General features: G+C 54.4%; 1 long non-coding RNA gene across 1 annotated transcript; it reads left to right on the top strand.

The window, feature by feature from the left end:
- The first annotated feature begins 7,181 nt into the window (after positions 1-7,181).
- On the top strand, positions 7,182-14,985 carry LOC135192109 (uncharacterized). The gene is made up of 3 exons (XR_010308911.1): positions 7,182-7,391; positions 11,968-12,153; positions 13,801-14,985. It is a non-coding gene; the product is annotated as an uncharacterized LOC135192109 (long non-coding RNA).
- The last annotated feature ends 6,718 nt before the right edge of the window (positions 14,986-21,703 follow it).

Below are 21,703 nucleotides of genomic sequence, written 5' to 3'. Positions count from 1 at the left end.
CTCTCCAAGTACCATTAATATCCTGGAGGCTCACAAGTCCTGACAGGCCACTCCTGTCCTCTATTGACATTCTCCCTGCCTGCATTTAGCCAGGTTTGTGTTTAGTTTCATAATCTCCTGAAAGTTTAATTGTTGCTTTATTCATCCATGACCTTTCCTTCTCATCTGGAGACATATTATTGCTAATCTACACATTTCAAGGACCAGATTTATTTGCAAACCCAATTATTCTGCTATGCAAATCTCTTCTCTTCCTGTAGCCTGCCTCAACAGGGCTCTTTTCTTTTTCCTCTCTCTTTTTTTCCCTCCATCCCCAGCCACCATAAGATATAGACACTATTCAAACAGTTAAATGTAAAATTTATCTCTCTTTCCTCCCAAGCAGGCCCAGGTTCTGTCTGGTGCAAAGTCAATTAAAATCTTCAGCATCAAGGAGCAGGTTGGGTGACCTTGATCCAGACCTGACAGACTCTAACCTCCAAAGCCTCTGCCTTCACCACGGGGGAAGTGGAGCAACCAGCAAAGAGGAAATCACTTCACCAGCAGCCAGCTCCTGCTGGAGGAGCAACTCCTCCCCGTTAGTGTCAGACACAACAGCACAAGTTCAGTCCCAGAGCCACAGATGCAGGCTTCCTGAGCTGTCTGCTGGTGCCTGACCTGGAGGAGGGGTGGGAAATTGCTCTGCATGAGAGCCTTGGCTACAGAGAGGATCACAGAATCAAGCAGGTTGGAAGAGAGCTCCAAGCTCAGCCAGCACAACCTAGCACCCAGCCCTGGCCAGTCAACCAGACCATGGCACTAAGTGCCCCAGCCAGGCTTGGCTTCAACACCTCCAGGCACAGCTACTCCACCACCTCCCTGGGCAGCCCATTCCAATGCCAGTCACTCTGTCAAGAACTTCTAACATCCAGCCTGAACCTCCCCTGGCACAGCAACCAGAGGGCTGCAGCAGCTCTGCTGTGAGCACAGACTGAAAGAGTTGGGGCTGTGCAGGCTGGAGCAGAGGAGGCTCCCAGGGGACCTTCTTGTGGCCTGCCAGCATCTGAAGGGGGCTGCAAAAACGCTGGGGAGGGACTTTTGAGGCTGTGAGGGAGTGGCAGGAGTGGGGGGAATGGAGCAAAGCTGGAGGTGGGGAGAGTGAGGCTGGAGGTGAGGAGGAAGTTGTTGAGCAGGAGAGTGGTGAGAGCCTGGCAGGGGTTGCCCAGGGAGGTGGTTGAGGCCCCATGGCTGGAGGTGTTTGAGGCCAGGCTGGCTGAGGCTGTGTGCAGCCTGCTCTAGGGTAGGGTGTCCCTGGCCATGGCAGGGGTTGGCACTGCCTGCTCCTTGTGCTCCCTTCCAACCCTGCCTGATTCTATGATTCTATGAACTTCCTCCTAACATGCAGCCCAGACCTCCCCTGCCACAGCTTGAGGCTGGGTCCCCTTCTTCTGGCCCTGGCTGCCTGACAGCAGAGCCCAATCCCACCTGGCTACAGCCTCCCTTCAGGTAGCTGCAGACAGCAATGAGATCTTCACCCCAAAACATTCTGTGTGGTGCTTTCCCCACCTGTCCATCCTCTCAGCCTCAGGAGTTGTGACCCTGCTGGCACAGAGCAGTTGACTGTGGGGCTGATCCAAGCAGCCTAAAAAGTCCCTCCCCAGAAAAAGAAAGAAGAGAGTCTCTGTTCTCACCCCTGCATGTGAAATGTTTGCAGATGTAGCCCTAGGAATGAAAAAAAACCCAAACAACCCAACAACCAAAGCAGCACAGACTACAGATGGACCCCATGGGGACAGAAATATTCCCCAGACTGCCAGGAGATGCCATGGTTCACTCAGCTGTGTTCCCACTTGGATGTGACTGAGAAACAGCCACTCCTGATTGTTTTGCTTCAGGTTGACAAGACAGAAATAGTGCTGAGCCTCCCCCATAAATCACCACCTCAGACTGATGGGCAGGGAACAGCTCCAAGAGCCTTCCACTGCCATGGCAAGCCCTGTGAATCAGCCAGGCTGGAAGAGAGCTCCAAGCTCACACAGCCCAACCTAGCACCCAGCCCTGGCCAAGCACCAGACCATGGCACTAAGTGCCCCAGCCAGGCTTGGCTGCAACACCTCCCGGCACAGCCACTCCACCACCTCCCTGGGCAGCCCATTCCAATGCCAATCACTCTCTCTGACAACAACTTCCTAACAACATCCAGCCTGAACCTGCCCTGCCACAGCTTCAGCCTGGGTCCCCTTCTTCTATCCCTGGCTGCCTGGCAGCAGAGCCCAACCCCACCTGGCTACAGCCTCCCTGCAGGCAGCTGCAGGCAGCAATCAGCTCTGCCCTGAGCCTCCTCTGCTGCAGGCTGCACCCCCCCCAGCTCCCTCAGCCTCTCCTCACAGGGCTCTGCTCCAGGCCCCTCCCCAGCCTTGCTGCCCTTCTCCAAACACCTTCCAGCACCTCAACATCTCTCTGCAATTCAGGAGCCCAGATCTGGCCACAGCACTGGCCACAGTTTGTCTCCTCGGGATGCAGTGGAGTGAGAGCTCTGCTTTAGACAAGCACAGAGGAGTCCTCCACAGCTGTGTCTGGAGCAGCCTCTTTCCCCTGCCCCTCTGCAGAGCTCAGAGGCAGGAACAGGTCACCTCCTGGCAGCCAAAGCCACCCAAGCCAAGCATAGCAGTGGCTGCAGTGAGCTGTGGCTCAAGCCTTCTGCAGTTGAGCTCTGAGTGGCTTTAAGCTGTTTTCCACTGTCTGTGGATTGTTTCTCTTGCTCAAATAATTCAGCTTTAACCGGAGGCTGTGGGCTCAATCCTTGCTGTCAAAACCCAGCGTGTAGCTTTGCATGCAGCTCCTGAGGGGCTGGGGGAATGCAGCACTGAATCTCTCTGCCTCCTTCAAAGCCTCCCAGAGCTGCTTTGTGTTTGTGGAAATCGACATCAATAAAAACAAAGCTGACAGGCTTTGGTCTCTCTTTCTCCACTCCGTCCTTGGCTGGGCTGGATTTACCTGACTTGGTTTGGATCTAACAGCTTCAGTAGGAATCTGTTTGCAAGGAGACAGCCCCCAGTAAATAGTGGCAGAGGTAAAAGGGTTGCCTCACAAATACAGCTAAGCAAAGCAGCCTCTGGGCTTGGGGGGAAATAGGAGGCCATCAAAAAGCCCAGGCTGGGTGTCCCAGCTGGTCCCCAGCTCCTTTCTGCAGGGTGCACATAGGAGAGGATGAAAAGGAAATCAGAGAGTCATAGAATCAATCAGGTTGGAAGAGAGCTCCAAGCTCAAACAGCCCAACCTAGCACCCAGCCCTGCCCAACCAACCAGACCATGGCACTCAGTGCCCCAGCCAGGCTTGGCTGCAACACCTCCAGCCACAGCCACTCCACCACCTCCCTGGGCAGCCCATTCCAATGCCAATCACTCTCCCTGCCAACAACTTCCTCCTAACACCCAGCCTGAACCTGCCCTGGCAGGCTAGGGTAGGGTGTCCCTGGGCATGGCAGGGGGCTTGGAACTGCCTGATCCTTGTGGTCCTTTCCAACCCTGCCTGATTCTATGACTGTATGAACTGGTTGGGGGACTTCAACCCCAACCCTGAGAGCAGACCAAGCTGCTTTCATCCCCATCACTAACAGCAGCCTGGATGCAAACTGAGCTGTTTGCTTTGCTGGTTTAGCTGGGAGTTAAGAACTCTCTTTTTAATTTTGCTCTTCTAAGCTGAGGCAAAAAAGGGCCTCACAAAGCCCTGGAATAGTGTCCAATTACACTTGGAGCTGGAAACCTTCAAGGTTCCAGGTGGAAAAGAGGCCACGTTCCCCTGCTGCTGCGTGCATGGCATCGTGGGCACAGATGAGATGTGAATTACACCACTTTTACCAGCGCCACTGATTACAGAGCAGCTGCAAGCCAAGGTGAAGCTCAGCCTTCAGCAGGTTTATTTTAAGCTCAGGCACCATTAGACACGACAGAAGCACCAAAGAAATCTGCCCCTCAGTGACAACTGGATGAAAAGTGTGGCTGCTTTGCTGGGGTCCTGCAGCTGGGCTCTGGTACCTGAACCAGGCTGGCCACAGGCACTCGGTGCTGGGCAGGGCAGTGGTGGGGGCCATGTGCCACCCTCTGCTTGCCAGAGAGGTTTGATGTTTGTAGCTTTCCAGCACAAACTGCCTCTCATCTTGTCCTGCAAAGCTGCTAGTGAGGCAGAACTCCACTGAAACCCACCTGGGTGAGGTTGGAGGTCTCTTCCAACTAATCTAAGTGCATTGCATGTCTAATCCATTAGCACAGAACCCACTGAGGAGCAGTGGGCAGCCTTGCCCAGCCCTGCTGCATACTCAGCTGAGCACAATGCAATAAGAGGGCTGGGCTGTGGGGCTTGCTTGGTGGGACCTTTGGTGGCAATCTCAGCTGATTGCATTGAGATACTGGAAGGTGCCCAGAGAAGAGCAGCAAGGCTGGGGAGGGGCCTGGAGCACAGCCCTGTGAGGAGAGGCTGAGGGAGCTGGGGGGGTGCAGCTTGCAGCAGAGGAGGCTCAGGGCAGAGCTGATTGCTGCCTGCAGCTGCCTGCAGGGAGGCTGTAGCCAGGTGGGGTTGATCATAGAATTAAGCAGTTTGGAAGAGAGCTCCAAGCTCAGCCAGCCCAACCTAGCACCCAGCCCTGGCCAGTCAACCAGACCATGGCACTCAGTGCCCCAGCCAGGCTTGGCTTCAACACCTCCAGCCACAGCCACTCCACCACCTCCCTGGGCAGCACATTCCAGTGCCAATCACTCTCTCTGCCAGCAACTTCCTCCTCACATCCAGCCTCAACCTGCCCTGCCACAGCTTCAGCCTGGGTCCCCTTCTTCTGGCCCTGGCTGCCTGGCAGCAGAGCCCAACCCCACCTGGCTACAGCCTCCCTGCAGGCAGCTGCAGGCAGCAATGAGCTCTGCCCTGAGCCTCCTCTGCTGCAGGCTGCACCCCCCCAGCTCCCTCAGCCTCTCCTCAGAGGACTCTGGCCTGGCAGGGTGGCTCAGCTGAGCGAGCTCTGCTTTGCTGGGCTGCTGCACACTGCGCTTTGGCACAGACAGAGCCGCGGCAGCACAGCACAGCACAGCACAGCACAGCACAGCACACAGAGAGTGCCTGTGGGGACTTGGCAGCTCGGGAAGCAGCAGGGCCCCCTCAGTCTGTGCCTGTCACCACAGGCTCAGCTGCACGGTGCCACAAGCTCCAGACCTGCCTTTCCAAAAGCAGTGTCAGCCTCATCGCTCCCCAACGCCGCAGCCTCTCCGCTGACATCAGCGCCCAGCTGCTCTGCCAAGGCCTTGGGAGGCAAACTCCTTTGTCTGCAGATCAGACTCATCTTTTCCACTTCTCCTTCACAGAAGACCAATCTTCCCCTCTGTCACCTCGCTGGTGCTCTCCCAGCATCATTCACTCAGCAGAGGCCATTCCTCAGGTCAATGTGTGAGTCATTTGGCTTGCCAGTCAACCCAGCTCACCCCCACCCTCGCTTGGAGACAATCTCTCTGAGCTGCAAGAACCTCAAGCTCCAGCCAGAACTCACCAAATGTAGTGACTGGGCTGTCACCACTGAGAGCAACGACCCCAACCCCTTAGCTGGCCCTGGGGAGTCCCCATCCAAAGGTGTTAGTTGGAGCTTGGGTTAGGCAATAGAAGGAGAAGTATTTCCTTGGGCTCAAAACCTGTCTCTGATTAGTCACCAGCGTTCAAAGGCTGCCTGTAGGAGACAGAGTAGCAGAGCTGCTGGCCACTAATAGCCAGGTCACAGAACTACTGGCCACTAGTAGCCAGTTAACAGTTACTGGCCACTAGTGGCCAATTAACAGAGCTGCTGGCCAGTAGTAGCTAGTTAATAGTTACTGGCCAATAGTAGCCAGGTAACAGAGCTGTTGGCCAGTAGTAGCCAGTTAACAGTTACTGGCCAGTAGTAGCCAATTAACAGAGTTGCTGGCCAGCAGTAACCAGTAAACAGTTGCTAGCCAGTAGTAGCCTGTTAACAGTTAACAGAGCCAGTTAACAGAGTTATTGGCCAGTAGTAGCCAGTTAACAGACCTGCTGGTCAGTAGTAGCCAATTAATAGAGTTGAGGGCCAGTAGTAGCCAGTTAACAGACCTGATGGGCAGTGGTAGTCAATTAACAGAGCTGCTGGCCAGTAGTAGCCAGTTAACAGAGCTGCTGGTCAATAGCAGTCCATTAACAGAGTTGCTGACCAGTAGTAGCCAGTTAATAGTTGCTGGCTGTAACAGTGGTAGCCAGGTAACAGAGCCAATAGTAGCCAGTTACTAGCCAATAGTAGTAGCCAGTTAACAGTTCCTGGCCAACTTTCCAAGCATTCTCACTAGCCAAGGGCTGCAGAAGCCTCTGAGAGCAGTGAAGCAGAACTTAACCAGCCCCTGCTGAGCTCTGCACATTGGAGCTGTCAGCCCAGCCACTGCAGAGGGTACCAGGAAGGGAATGCCAGGCTGCAAAGGGACACAGGGAGGCCTCTGAGCTGGAGCATGGCATCGTCCTCACCTTGTCTGTAGTCATCTCCCTCCTTTCAGCGTGGCCTCTCTGGCTTCATCCTTCACACTCCCTTTGGTTTGCACCAGTTTATGTACCAAAATGTAACAGTGCAGGGCTCAGTAGGTTCCATCTCCTGCTCAGGCATCCATTTCTCACTGAAATGGAGTGAAGGTTGGGGGCAGCTCTTTGGACTGAGTAATATCAGCCAGGAAGGGGTCCCCAGAGTGAACTCAGCTCGTAGACAACTGCAATATTCCCTGCCAGCAGCAGGAGAAAAGTCAGGCTGAAGGCTGGACATCAGTCACTAATAGTTAAGAGAGGAAACAGCAAAGTCCCAGAGATCAACAAAAGCTAAGTTGGCCAAGTTGGGAATATAATCAGCCACAAACTTCTAAGGCTCACACAATGACCACAAAACCCTGGGAGCAATCCATCTGTCAGCTGGGAAGATGTAATTCAGAGAGTGAATGGAGTCACACAAGTGGACAGCTCTATGGGAGCCAATTTACTTGAAGAAGGAAGGGAGTTTAATCAGTCAGGGTTCAAAAGGCACCTAACTCATGTCAGAGGAGAGCAGAACTGCTGGAACACTCATCACAGGTGAACAAAGGATCAGGGAAGACAAAACAATTACAAGCAGATAATGAAATGGGTGCTCAGGAGCATAGGTAGAACCCCTAAAGGCATAAATCCAAGCCAGGGTGGGGCAGGAGGAAGGAGAACCAGGGGCTGCTAACTGGGCAGCAGGACCAGCCTCCATCTCCCCACATGCTGGAGTCCTCAGTTCACTCAGGCAGAAGGCACAGCCCAGAACCAGGACCTCTCCAACACATCCTTTGTGGTGCCTGCTGCAGCCACCGAAGCCCAGAGGAAACACTGAACCCATTCCCAACTTCCTTGCTTCAAGCCCACCAAGGTAAGCAGTTCCAGAATGCTCCTGACCCTCCCAGCACTGCTGGAGACCTGCTCCGTGGGGATGGTTCACCAAAACCTCAGCTCTGAAGCAGTAATGGCCCCAGGGAGCCCTGAGATGCAGCCACGGGGAGAGGTGCATTAGAGGAATCAGGCTCATTTCCCACTGGAACAGCTGGGAATGTGCAACCAGGAGACAGGTTAGGAGCAGCTGATGGGAAGGAATGTCTCAGACTCTCAAATGTCTCACTGCCTGCCCAACCACTCAGGTGCTGAGACACAGCAGGATGTCTGCCTTAGAATCATGGAATCATAGAATCAAGCAGGTTGGAAGAGACCTCCAAGCTCATCCAGTCCAACCTATCCCCCAGCCCTAGCCAGTCAACTAGACCATGGCACTAAGTGCCTCATCCAGTCTTGCCCTCCCACCAGGAAAACAGCCCCAGAGGATGCTTTCCAAGCCCTCTTTCTGCCCCTGGGGCTGCCGATGCCAGCTGTGTCCTCCCCACTAAGAGGCTGGACTCCAGCCCTGGTGGCACTCCAGGCTGCAGAGGCTGTGCCAAGCCCTGGGTGGCCCAGGCTGAGCAGAGGGCATCCACTGCAAGCTCTCTGCAGAGCTGTGGAGAACCAGGCACTAATTCCTTCGTGCTGCTGCTTTGCTGCTCCCCATGGCAAGGGGAAAGGCCTCCGGGATGGAGACTTGTGCCAGCAGAGCCTGGGGAGAGCAGGAGATGATTATCTGCTCGGATTCTTAGAGAACAATGCTCATCTTCCCATCTCAGCACCCAGTCCTCCCGAGCTGGGCAGACATTGGCTTATCTTCTGATAAGAGATCAAGAGCAGAGCCAAGACACGCTCCCAGCCCCTCATGGCAATCCCCCCTCAAAGCCTGGGGGTGTGAGGCAGCCCCCAAAGATGCTTTGCTGGCCTTGCTCTGTTGGAAAGACACAGGCAGAGACCTGATTATTCCCATCTGACCTGCGGGTACTCAGTCATGGCTGTTGGAGTTGTTCTAAGAGGAGCAAACTGTTCTCAGCAGGAGGAGCTGTGCTAGGACAGCACAGCAGCGATAGCTGGGGCTTGGGTAATGCCCGTGCCAGAGGGGAGAGCAGCACGCTGGAAACACTTCTTGCATGCAAAGCAGAGCCATCTCCAGCGGGAAGGTCAGGCTCTGACTCTGGGTTGGGATAAGCCACAGCTGAAAGTGGTCCAATTTTAGCTGCTGCTGGGTGATAAAACAGCTGCGGCTAAGCGCAAGCCTCAGCGAGGGGATGCAAAGCAGCCCTGAGTGTGAACGCTCTGAGAAGGGGGAGAGGGGAGGGAGATTCCTGGTTTAATCTGGAGAGAGAGTGAGGAGAAAGAGGGCAGAGGAGCAAAGTCAAAGGCAGCTCTGTGTGTGTCTGGTGGAGAGGGAAAGGCACAGGACAAGTTTCTGAGTGCGTTTATGTGCCAAAGGTTTGGAGTCTTGGGCTGTGGTGTCTCTCTCCTGCTCTGAAGCGCAGGATCACAGGATCACAGGATGTTAGGGGTTGGAAGGAGCCTCCTCAGATCATCATCAGCCCCTCTCACATCTCAGCACTGATTGCTGATGCTCTGAGAGATGACTGAGCTGTGCCTCAGCCCAGGACTGGCCATCAGGACAACTCAGAGGCCATCAGGACAGTCCCCTGCTGCCTCTGAGACCATTGCAGCATCTCCCCACTCACAGGATCACAGATGTCAGGGGTTCGAAGAGACCAAAGAGATCATCAAGTCCAACTCCTCTGCCAGAGCAGGACCACACAATCTAGCTCAGGTCACAGAGGAGTGGATCCAGACAGGGCTTGAAAGTCTCCAGAGGAGGAGACTCCACAAACCTTCTGGCAGCCTGTTCCGGTGCTCTGTCACTCTTACATCAATGCTCATCCTCACACTGAGGTGGATCTTTGAGGTTCCTTCCAACCTAAACCATTCCATGATTCCTCTGCTGCTGGACCTTTGCCCCTGGTCCCATCACAGGGTGCAACTGAGAAGAGGCCTCATCCAACCTGGCCTTGAACACCTCCAGGGAGGTTGTGGTGCTGCTTGGGGTTGTTGTGGGTGGATCCTTCCAACTCTGACTGATCCTATGATCCTATGATTCTATGATCCTATGATTCTATCATTCTATGATCCTATGTTTTTATGATGCTATGATTCTATCATGCTATGATCCTATAATGCTATGATTCTATGATGCTATGATTCTATCATTCTATGACCCTATAATGCTATGATTCTATGATCCTATGATGCTATGATTCTATCATTCTATGACCCTATAATGCTATGATTCTATGATCCTATGATGCTATGATTCTATCATTCTATGACCCTATGATGCTATGATTCTATGATCCTATGATTCTATCATTCAATCATTCTATGATCCTATAATGCTATGATTCTATGATGCTATGATTCTATCATTCTATGATCCTATGTTTCTATGATGCTATGATTCTATCATTCTGTGATCCTATAATGCTATGATTCTATGATCCTATGATTCTATGATCCTATGATTCTATCATTCAATCATTCTATGATTCTTTTGGCTTTACCTGTAGCAGAGGCAGGATCAAGCCCTGAACAAGAGCAGACTCAGGCCATCTGCAGCTCTGCCTGGATGAAGGCTGCAGGATTTGGCCTTTCTGTCAGCACTTAGGCCAGTGACATAATTGCCTTCTTGGTTTTTTGGGTGGTTTTTTTCCCCTTCCATGCCTCTTTCCAGCTGGGAGAACACCACTTGGGCGAGCCGATGATAAAATGGTTTAATGCAATAAACATGAAGCTGTCAGCCTCAAGTGCCCTAAAATATTCTGGGCTGCAAACGTTAGGACCAACAGCAGAGCTTGTTGATACAGCCTGAAGCCAGAACTAATCAGACACAGACACCATTTGCTTTCAATAGGAATTAGAGTCAAGAGGGCTGCTTCCTGCTTGCAGGGTGAGACGAGAGGCGAAAGCGGAGCTCTGAAAGCAAAGAGTTCTCCTCTGCCAGGCTCCAGCAGCACAGGGGTTCCATGTCTTGCAGGGAAAGAGGTTTGAGCAGAGATCCTGCTGGCTCAGCTCAGGATCTTCCTGGGAAGCAAACCCATACAAATCACTAAAGTAGATCTTCTCTTTTCTTGGGAGGGGTCAGAGTGTGTGCAGGGCTGGAAAGAAGAGGGGGAGAAAGCAGCAGCAGCAGGCAAGCGGCTGGGGCTGTAGAGCTGCACGTGTTGGTGCTGCAGCAGGACAAGGAAATACTCCTTCACCTCATGATCTGGCAGAGGGAGACCATTAATTAGCCTTTCAAGTGGCCCTTTGATGCCGAGGAAAGGCAGTGTCACTGGTTCTGGAGTCTCTGCAGGCAGGCTGGGAGGAGAACTGGCAGGGATTCAGTGCAGATGCTTTCCAAGCTCCGTTAGGCTGGGTGTAAATCCAGCCCAGCTCTGCTGACAGGAGAGGAGTTGTGATTTACACCCGTGAAAATGAGAGCAAAAATTCATTGGGATTAGCCCTCTGAGATAATTTGATCTGATTGTTAGAGATGGGTAATTAGGAGCACTTGAGCCTGTAGTTACAGAGACAGCACACAAAGATCTAGCCCTGAGTGTCCTGAGAAGGGCAGCAAGGCTGGGGAGGGGCCTGGAGCACAGCCCTGTGAGGAGAGGCTGAGGGAGCTGGGGGGGTGCAGCCTGCAGCAGAGGAGGCTCAGGGCAGAGCTGATTGCTGCCTGCAGCTGCCTGCAGGGAGGCTGTAGCCAGGTGGGGTTGGGCTCTGCTGCCAGGCAGCCAGGGATAGAAGAAGGGGACCCAGGCTGAAGCTGTGCCAGGGCAGGTTGAGGCTGGATGTGAGGAGGAAGTTGTTGTCAGAGAGAGTGATTGGCACTGGAATGGGCTGCCCAGGGAGGTGGTGGAGTGGCTGTGGCTGGAGGTGTTGTAGCCAAGCCTGGCTGGGGCACTTAGTGCCATGGTCTGGTGACTGGCCAGGGCTGAGTGCTAGGTTGGGCTGGATGAGTTTGGAGCTCTCTCCCAACCTGCTGATTCTATAAAGAAGTCTAACCTCAGCTCACTGATTTTACATTTATAATTGTCCAGTTCTCCTTTGCTGAGCTCCTCCCAGGACCCCTCTCCTCCTCCCAGGACCCCTCTCCTCCTTCCTGCCAAGCAGTGCACACATAAGGGCACTTCTCCTCCAACAATCCTCAAGTCCCAGCATTATTCAACCCCACGACCTGTTCCTACCAGCTCAGCAGCTCTGCTTTGCAAACTCAAGGACTTCAGAAAACTTGGAGTGGATCCAGGCTCAGGGGAACCTAACAGAGATGTGACACCAGGGCTCCCCAGAGTGCCAGGAATAAATAACACTTAATAACAATTAATCACCTCCTGATGAGCTTCCCTGATCCATCATGATCACAATTTCATGGCTGAGCTCACCCTGCTTTGAGGCAGGTAGGGCAGGCTTGACCTTTCCTCCCCACCAGCTTTATGCTGTTATAATCCTGTGAAGCCAAGGCCTGAGCTTGTGTAAATCTGCACAGCCAGAGTGACTCCTGATTTATGCCACGGCAGGAAGGGAACCACATCCTCTACATATTTCACCAGCCCAAGCACCTAACACACAGTGTGCTGGTTTGAGCCCAGCTGGGATGTCCTGCTGAGAAGGATTAGATGCCAGGCTGTGAAAAGGACCCAGTGCTGGTGGCTGCTGCACTCAGAGCCTGGCTGAGATGTGGAAGAACATGAACACGAACAGAGGTAATGCAGTTTGCTCTCTGGCTTTGGGCTGCACTTCTCTCCCTCACCTGCTGTGTGACTCATCCTGCTTCCTAACCCCCCTGGCTGATCCTCCAAACTCATCTTGAACATCAGGCAAAGTCTGGGGTAAGGTAGAGGGGTGGAAAGAAGGTGGAAGGGTGGTAGGGAGCCCCTCCTGGGGACTCTGGTTGCTGGGAGGGTTGCTGTGCTTCTGTGTTGCTCTAAGCTTGTCTACTCCTGTCTATAGCTGTGTAGATTGCAACTATCTGCTTGGAGATTGTGCTAAGCTGTAAATATAAAGCTTCATTCTTCATTTCCAGCTCAGCTGAGTCCAGTCTGGGTGATTTTCTGAAGTGGGGAGGGGGGGCAGGGAACACCCAAACCATCACACACTGCAAAGCAGAGAGCTGAACGGGGAGCAGGACTCTTTCCCTTCAACCACTGCCTCTTCCCTGCTGAGAGGAAAATGAAACCAGCTTTCAGAGTCATAGAGTCACAGAATCAGGCAGGGTTGGAAGGGACCACAAGGAGCAGGCAGTGCCAACCCCTGCCATGCCCAGGGACACCCTACCCTAGAGCAGGCTGCACACAGCCTCAGCCAGCCTGGCCTCAAACACCTCCAGCCATGGGGCCTCAACCACCTCCCTGGGCAGCCCCTGCCAGGCTCTCACCACTCTCCTGCTCAACAACTTCCTCCTCACCTCCAGCCTCACTCTCCCCACCTCCAGCTTTGCTCCATCCCCCCCACTCCTGCCACTCCCTGACAGCCTCAAAAGTCCCTCCCCAGCTTTTTTGGAGCCCACTTCAGATGCTGGCAGGCCACAAGAAGGTCCCCTGGGAGCCTCCTCTGCTCCAGCCTGCACAGCCCCAACTCTTTCAGGCTGTGCTCACAGCAGAGCTGCTGCAGCCTCTCAGCATCCTCCTGACCCTGCTCTGGACACTCTCCAGCATCTCCACAGCCCTCTTGTCCCAGGGGCTCCAGAACTGGATGCAGGACTCCAGGTAGGGTCTCAGCAGAGGGGGAGAATCTCCTCCCTGGCCCTGCTGGCCACACTGCTCCTGCTGCAGCCCAGGCTCTGCTTGGCTCTCTGGGCTGCAGGTGCATGTTTCCAGGGAGGACTGTGCAGGGTCACCGAGGGGAAGCTCATTGTCTTCCCCTGCAGTTGGTATTCTCCTCCTCCAGCACATCACCTGGCAGCTAAATTAGCCCCGCGAAGCCTAATTGCGTTTGAGCACCTCCGAAACGTCAGATCCCAGCCCAGTGGAAGAGGCACTGTGTGCCTGCAGCTGCAGCCTCAATCCTACCTGATTTTCTAGGGCAAAAAGGGAGAGAAACAACTCCTCCCACCCCTGTTAATATTCTTTTCTTCCTTCTCCTGTGGCTCTTTTCACTTTTCTTTCCGGAGGCTGCAGAAATCTTCCTCCCTGATTGAAGTGAACTCCCTCTTAAGGCTTTATCTCCTGAACAGACTGGAGCTGTTCTGGCCCAGTGCTCTGCACCCTTCCCACTCCTACTGCTGTCATCCTCATTGTCAGTGGCCTGAGTCATTTCGTGCCCCTTTTGTTCCTCTCCCCAGCAGGGCCTGTGATAAAGACACCTCCAGCACTGTTATTGCTTTGTGCAAAGCTCTCTTTTATTTCTTCTAGGGCCAAACAATCACCTAAGGAGCTGCGTCGGAGGGAGGGGAGGTGTTGCAAAGTGCCTGCTTTATTATCAGCTGAATATGGACCTGTAATCTGCTAATGATAGAAATCTGCCCCTTTGCTTTGCCTCTTATCACTTAATTGGAGCCAAGGAGCACATTCATTTGTTAATAACTTTATAATTGGTGCTATCTGCCCGGGTCCATCACAGGAACTGCGAGCAACAACCACTCAGCTCCTCGATCCAAGCCTCCCTTGGATGTTTAAACACTGCCCTGCAGGTCTGCAGTGCAAAGGTGCCCGCAGAGGTGCCACAGCCTACCTCTAGCACCCGCAGCTGGCTGCTACCCCCCGGACCTCTGCGTGCCCCTCAGCTCCCAGCCCACGCAGGGACCTGTGTGCTGCTACCAGGAGAGCCTGCTGGCTTGTGCAGTCCCTTCTGCTCTGCTTTAAGCAGGCAGCCCAATATTTTGACAAGGCCAGGATGTGTCTCTTCACACTTGTGCCTGCCTGAGGCTCCCAGCCCGGCTCACCTGAGGCATCTCCTCTCTCGCTTCGCCATCTGCTCACAAGCAGGGAGAAAGCAGAGGCAGCTGCATCCAGGCAGGGTGTGAAGGCAAGCACATGCCAAAGGGTTTGTTTCCCCCAGCAGTGAAGACACTGAGGATGTTGCCTACACTGGCAGGCAAGGAAGAGCCAAGCCTGTTCTGATGGTCCAGACCCACAGTGCTCACGCCAGGGCTTAGTCCCATCGCTGGGCTCGCTGCTGGGGGGGGAGATGCAGCTGAGTTCATCACCTCTGTGCCAAGGCAGATGCTGTGGATTAGCCCCAAGTTGCCACAGCCCAGCTCAAGCAGGGCTGGCCTGTGCTTGGCAGCTCTTCCCCACAGCATGGGCACCTTGGCTATAAATACAGCAGAGCAAAACAAACAGGCCACAGATTGGTCTCTTGCCTGAGGGTAAATAGCAGGGCTTGGCTGCTTGCCACACACAGTCACAGGCTGGTGGAGCTCAGGAGGGACCTCTGGAGATAATTTGGTCCAACCTCCCTTTGCTGAAGCAGGTTCACCTAGAACTGAACTCTCTTTTCTTCCCCTCCCATCACTGCTGCAGGCAGAGTGCCTGTTGGGATAAGTCCCTGCACCCTGCCCAGGTGTCTTGCAGGATGGGAGAGTTGGGACTGGCCAAACCCTGCCCACAGCCAGGCCACTCATCAAGTCCTCAAGTCTTTGCAGCCACCTTGGCTGCTGTGTGGTCATTCCCCTCTTAGCAGGCTCTAAGAGCAGCATCACAGATGATGGTTAACCTGCTGCAAACCTTCCTAAAGCAAACAACTTGTGCTAAGCTGTTGCTCTTGCAGTGCTGTTTGCACTAAGGCAAGGAGCAGGCATTGCAACAACTACATATTTGCTTATGTATCACTAACCAGAGCCAAAAGGAGAGGCTGAGGGAGCTGGAGGGGTGCAGCCTGCAGCAGAGGAGGCTCAGGGCAGAGCTCATTGCTGCCTGCAGCTGCCTGCAGGGAGGCTGTAGCCAGGTGGGGTTGGGCTCTGCTGCCAGGCAGCCAGGGACAGAAGAAGGGGACCCAGGCTGAAGCTGTGGCAGGGCAGGTTGAGGCTGGATGTGAGGAGGAGGTTCCTGGCAGAGAGAGTGATTGGCACTGGAATGGGCTGCCCAGGGAGGTGGTGGAGTGGCTGTGGCTGGAGGTGTTGAAGCCAAGCCTGGCTGGGGCACTGAGTGCCATGGTCTGGTTGGTTGGGCAGGGCTGGGTGCTAGGTTGGGCTGGATTTGCTTGGAGCTCTCTTCCAACCTGCCTGATTCTGTGATTCTATGAATCTCTTGATCAAGAAGTGTTCCATGCCCAGGACTTCCTGGAAAGCTCTGGAACTCCACAGTTCACCAACCTGTCATTAAAATGATTTGGACAGAAGATGAGAGAGAAAAAGTTGTCACAAGCCCCCCCCATTGCTGCCACCTTCCCAACCCTGTTTATGCATCCCCCAGGAGAGAAAGCAAACAACCCTGATTCAATTGCAGTGTGCCCACTTCACATCTGGATGCCTCTATTAAGGCATCAATCAGAGGGACAGCAAAAAAAATACACCCAATCCAATTTGATCTGTAACAACAGCTCAGTATCTGCCTCCTGTGCTTGTAAAGGTGGCAGGATGAAGGGAAAGGAGGGAAAAAACAACCCAAACCCCACAAGCTTCCTCTGCCAGATGCCAAGTGGCTGCCAGAGTCTGGAGGGGACTTGAGGCTGCTTTGTGCTGCCCTCGCTTGAGGCTGGCTCGGGACTTGTCACACAGCTCTTGTTGCCAAGTCAGTTCTGCCCCAGGCACAGAGCTGCCCCTAGCTCTGCTCTGCTCCTTGGGAGCAGGCTGGGATAGCTGGGAATGCCAGCTCTCCCCTGGAGTCCTCTGCCTTGTCCTCACTGCCCCTAGGTGAGATAGGGAGGGAGGCTTTGGCCCATCTGTGCTAGAGAGCTCTAAACAAGCCCTGCGCCAGCACAGGCACAGCCCAGGAGCCATGTGGACCCACAAGGATGCTCATTTCCCTCCTCCACCTTTCCAGCCCTTGGCCCTATCAGGGGACTCAAGCTTTTTTCTTACACATATATATATACACATCCATCCCAGAATAAGCAGCAGTTTGAGATGAGCAGTGATGATGGTTTGATACAGCAAGGGTGAGAGACTAATTAAAGCGCAGAGCATTACGATTTCATTCAGCTCCTGCAGGATCTGGCTTCAGTTCTGTGAGTTTGGAGTGGTTTATGCAAATCCTGGTGCCTGTGAAAGGCTCTGGGCTCCCCAGCAGGGAGATGGAAATGCTCTGTTTATTCACAGGGCTGTCACAAGCAGCAGAGGGTTCTGCCCCAAGCCCTGGAGGGATGCCCAAGGATTCGAGCGGGTTGCTGAAGGTGTTGTTTTGACATCGATTTCCATCCACATCAAGGCTCTGGGGCTCCACACAGAGACCAAAATGAGGGCCTTGGAACTCAGCTGCACTTAGCCAAAGCAGCTGAAAAAGTTATTGCTCCCACCTGCAGGGTCTGGAAGCTCTCTGCCAGGAGCTCTCTGAGCTGGCGGAGCACACACCGCTGGAAATGGGGGGATTCAGCTTGGGGGTTAGGAAGAAGTTGCTCAGCATGAGGGTGGTGAGAGCCTGGAAGGGGTTGCCCAAGGAGGTGGTGGAAGCCTCACCCCTGGAGGTGTTTAAGGCCAGGTCAGATGAAGCTCTGGCAGTCTGATCTCGGTCCCTGCCCATGACAGGGGGGTTGGAACTGGCTGATCCTTGTGGTCCCTTCCAAGCCTGAGTGGTTCTGTTCTATCCTGCGTGATGCTCTGCGTGGCAGGGGCACAGCTGTGCCTGCACCAAAGCTTTCCATTGGCTTTACTGCATCAGGCAAAGCCTGATTGAAATCAGAAGCAAGGCTCAGATTGTGCAGCTTCCTCTGCCTCAGTAGAGGTCTTCACACAGCCTCACAGGATGTCAGGGGTTGGAAGGGACCCGAAGAGCTCATCCAGCCCAACCCTCCTGCCAGAGCAGCACCATCCAATCCAGCTCAGGGCACACAGGAACACATCCAGACAGGCCTGGAAAGGCTCCACACAAGGAGACTCCACAGCCTCTCTGGGCAGCCTGTGCCAGGCTCTGGGACCCTTCCAGCCAAGAAGTTGCCCTTGTGCTGAGCTGGAACCTCCTGTGCTGCAGCTTCCATCCATTGCTGCTTGTCCTGTGCCAGGGAGCAGGGAGCAGAGCCTGTCCCCCCCTCCTGACCCCCAGCCCTCAGCTATTGATAAACATTGATTCAATCCCCTCTCAGGCTTCTCCAGACTAAGCAACCCCAGGTCCATATCTGCCACCAACAGGCAGCTGATCTGCCTCCAGACCCTTCCCCACTTATCCCAGGCTCTCCTGCAGAGTCTCCTCAGACTGTGGCCATAATGCTCCAGGCTCTGCCAGGGCCACAGAACAAGCTGAGCTCATTCCCTCACCTCCAAACTGCTGCACTTGGTGCCTGCAAGGACAGCACCAACTCCTCTCCTGAGCTCCTCTGGCCTTGAAGAGGCTTTGGCCATCTGCTCAGGCCCTGTGTGGCCCTGAATGCACCCACAGCACCCTGCCATGCTCGGTGCCCAGAGCAGGGGACAGGCAGCCTCCTGCCAGGGACATCTCCACTTTCTGAATGCAGACCCTGGAGCAGGGAATTCCTTCACAATCCAACAGCAGCTTGCAGTGAATTGACCATTCTGCACCTCCTGGAGGAGAGCCCAACCTTGCAGACACCCCCTCCAGCCCCAAAGCTTGGGCTCAGCCCACCAAACCTCCCTCTAAATGCCCAAGACAAAGGGAGAAGCAGAATGAAGCCCCAAGCTGCAAGCACCACCCAATCAATCCCTCTCATCTCCTTCCTTTAAAACAGACACAAGATTTCCTTCCCTTCCCACTTCCCAGGGCAGGTCAGGGGATTAATTAATATTGGATTCACGTTTGGGGCTGACACACTTTATAAACACTTAGTATTAATCAGCTTGGGATTGATCAGCTCGGGCTGAGCACAGCCCTCAGCAGCCCCTCTCACACCTCAGCACTGATTGCTGCTGCTCTGAGACCTGCCTGAGCTGTGCCTCAGCCCAGGACTGCCCATCAGGACACCTCAGAGGCCATCAGGACATCTCAGAGGCCATCAGAACACCTCAGAGGCCATCAGGACACCTCAGAGGCCATCAGGACAGTCTCCTGCTGCCTCTGAGACCACTGCAGCATCTTCCCACTCACAGGATCACAGGATCACAGGATCACAGGATGTTAGGGGTTGGAAGGGACCTCCACAGATCATTGAGTCCTTCATCAGCCCCTCTCAGTTTGTGCCTGTTGCCTTTGGGCTTGTCACTGGACACCACTGAGAGTGCCTGGCTCCAGTTCCCCCCAAGAAGGCTAATGGCATCCTGGGCTGGCTCAGGAGCTGTGTGGGCAGCAGGACCAGGACAGTCCTTCTGCCTTGTGCTCAGCACTGCTCAGGCCACACCTGGAGTGCTGTGTCCAGTTCTGGGCTCCTGAATTGCAGAGAGATGTTGAGGTGCTGGAAGGTGCCCAGAGCAGGGCAGCAAGGCTGGGGAGGGGCCTGGAGCACAGCCCTGTGAGGAGAGGCTGAGGGAGCTGGGGGGGTGCAGCCTGCAGCAGAGGAGGCTGAGGGCAGAGCTCATTGCTGCCTGCAGCTGCCTGCAGGGAGGCTGTGGCCAGGTTGGCCTCTGCTGCCAGGCAGCCAGGGACAGAAGGGGACCCAGGCTCAAACTGTGGCAGGGCAGGCTGAGGCTGGATGTGAGGAGGAAGTTGCTGGCAGAGAGAGTGATTGGCACTGGAATGGGCTGCCCAGGGAGGTGGTGGAGTCTCTGTGGCTGGAGGTGTTGCAGCCAAGCCTGGCTGGGGCACTTAGTGCCATGGTCTGGTGCTTGGCCAGGGCTGGGTGCTAGGTTGTGCTGGCTGAGCTTGGAGCTCTCTTCCAGCCTGGCTGCTTCTATGGTTCTATGAGTGCTGCCCTTTTGCCCAGCTGCAGCCAGCACTGAAAGCCTTTGCTTGGTGGTTCTGTTGTGCAGGGCACAGAAGCTACCGAGAGGAAAAAGCAAAGCTGTGAAGCTCCAGACTGGTGAGGCAGGAACTGGGACCAGTTTCCCCCCCTGCTACTTTCCCCTGCAGAAAGACAGAACGAGCTGACTTTCCCTGGCTATAGATAGAGCAAGCCATGTCCTGCATCCTGCCTGCAGAGCCAAGTGCTGCTGGCTCAGCACTGGCCTGGCCAGCCTCCAGAATTGGATTTCCAATTAATAGCATCGACTCATCACGGAGAAGAGGCAGCTCAGGTCTTAGTTGAAGGTCAAGGAACTTCAGGCAGCACAGGAGAGATTCACACACACATCACCTAAGTTTCCAAATCACCTCTGGTGCACCAGGGAGAGGCCAGGCCTGATGCAACAACCCTGCTGGCCAGCAAGGCTGGTGGGAGGCTTTCAGATGAGCTCCAGGTGGCTAAGCCTAAACCCAGCAGCCCTGAAGAGAGGAGGAGAGGGAGAAGGAGGCAAAGAGCTTTTTTTCACCCAGCTTTGGCAGCTCCTGGGATGGAAGGGCACTGCCACCCTCACACAACAAAAGCTCAAACCACCTGGACTGTGAGTAAAAAGAGCCTGAAAGAGCATTTTGAGCACAGAATCAGGCAGGGTTGGAAGGGACCACAAGGATCAGGCAGTGCCAACCCCTGCCATGCCCAGGGACACCCTACCCTAGAGCAGGCTGCACACAGCCTCAGCCAGCCTGGCCTCAAACACCTCCAGCCATGGGGCCTCAACCACCTCCCTGGGCAACCCCTGCCAGGCTCTCACCACTCTCCTGCTCAACAACTTCCTCCTCACCTCCAGCCTCACTCTCCTCACCTCCAGCCTTGCTCCATTCCCCCAGTCCTATTACTCTCTCACAGCCTCAAAAGTCCCTCCCCAGCTTTCTTGTAGCCCCCTTAAGGTACTGCAAGGCCACAAGAAGGTCCCCTGGGAGCCTTCTCCTCTCCAGCCTGCACATCCCCAACTGCCTCAGTCTCTGCTCCCAGCAGAGCAGCTCCAGCCCTGTGCTCATCCTCGTGGCCCTGCTCTGGACACCTTCCAGCACCTCCACAGCCCTCTTGATGGTCTTAGGAAGGTTTGGGTTGGACATTAGAAGAAGCTTCTTCACTGCAAGGGTTCTCAAAGCCTGGCAGCCTGGGGAGGTGGCTGAATCCCTGTCCATGGAGCACTGCAGAGGTGTGGTGCTGAGGGCCATGGTTTAGCAGCAGACTTGGTAGAGCTTAAAGGCTTTTCCAGCTGAAACAATTCAGATCTTACGACTCAGCTCACACCAAAGCTTCCCTCCCTCACCCAGATGTCCTCAAGCTGTCCCCTGTATGGAATGGGACCCTCAGGAAGAGTGGCACAGCACAAGGCAGCACTTCCCAGCCCCCCTTGGCACTTCAAAGCATTTCCTACTCTCCTGCTGGGGCAAAGGTTCAGGATTTGAGGTTGGGAGGGAGAAGGGGGGAGGGGGAAGGGAGAGATCTTTCATTTGTCAGTGCACATCCACTTGATGAAGAGCTGCTCCCGAAAGGGAGGGCTGCAACGAGCCAGAGGGGAGGGCTGGGCAGAGAAATCCTGCACTGGAGTTTAGTCCAAGGAGCTGCAGAGGGTTGGGCAAAGGCTGGAGCTGTCCTCCCGGCTCCTTCTGGAGCCGCCGAGCAGAGCTCATTCCTAACGGAAAGGGACCTGGAAGATGCTTTCCTTCCACACAGCCCTGCAGTAAGGAGTCTGCTGGGAGCAGGTGGGATCCCTCAGGCACTGCTTCCACTCCTGGCATGAAGAAGGGCTAAAATCCCCACGAAAGGACTAAACATCCATCTCCTGAGACTCACCAGGCCACCTTCTCCTCTTCTTCTTCTTCCTCCTCCTCCTCCTTCTTCTTCCTCCTTCTTTCTCCTCCTCCTCCTTCTCCTCTTTTTCCTCCTCTTCTTCTTTCTTCTCCTTCTTCTCCTCTTCTTCCTCCTCCTCCTTTTCTAATTCCTCCTCCTCTTTTTTCTCCTCCTCCTCTTCTTCCTCCTCTTCTTTCTCCTCCTCCTCCTCTTCCTCTTCCTTCTCCTCTTCTTCCTTCTCCTCCTCTTCATTTTCCTCCTCCTTCTCCTCTTCTTCCTCCTCCTCTTCCTTCTCCTCCTCCTTCTCCTCTTCTTCCTCCTCTTCTTCTTTCTCATCCTCTTCTACCTCCTCCTCCTCTTCTTCCTCCTCTTCTTCTTTCTCATCCTCCTCTTCCTCCTCTTTGTCCTCTTCTTCCTCCTCCTCTTCCTCCTCCTCCTCCTCCTCCTCCTCCTCCTCCTCCTCCTCCTCCTCCT

Source organism: Pogoniulus pusillus, chromosome 41 (assembly GCF_015220805.1).
Source record: "Pogoniulus pusillus isolate bPogPus1 chromosome 41, bPogPus1.pri, whole genome shotgun sequence".
NCBI lineage: Eukaryota > Metazoa > Chordata > Aves > Piciformes > Lybiidae > Pogoniulus > Pogoniulus pusillus.
The sequence above is the reverse complement of the archived record's forward strand: the minus strand, read 5'-3'. Positions and strand labels throughout refer to the sequence as shown.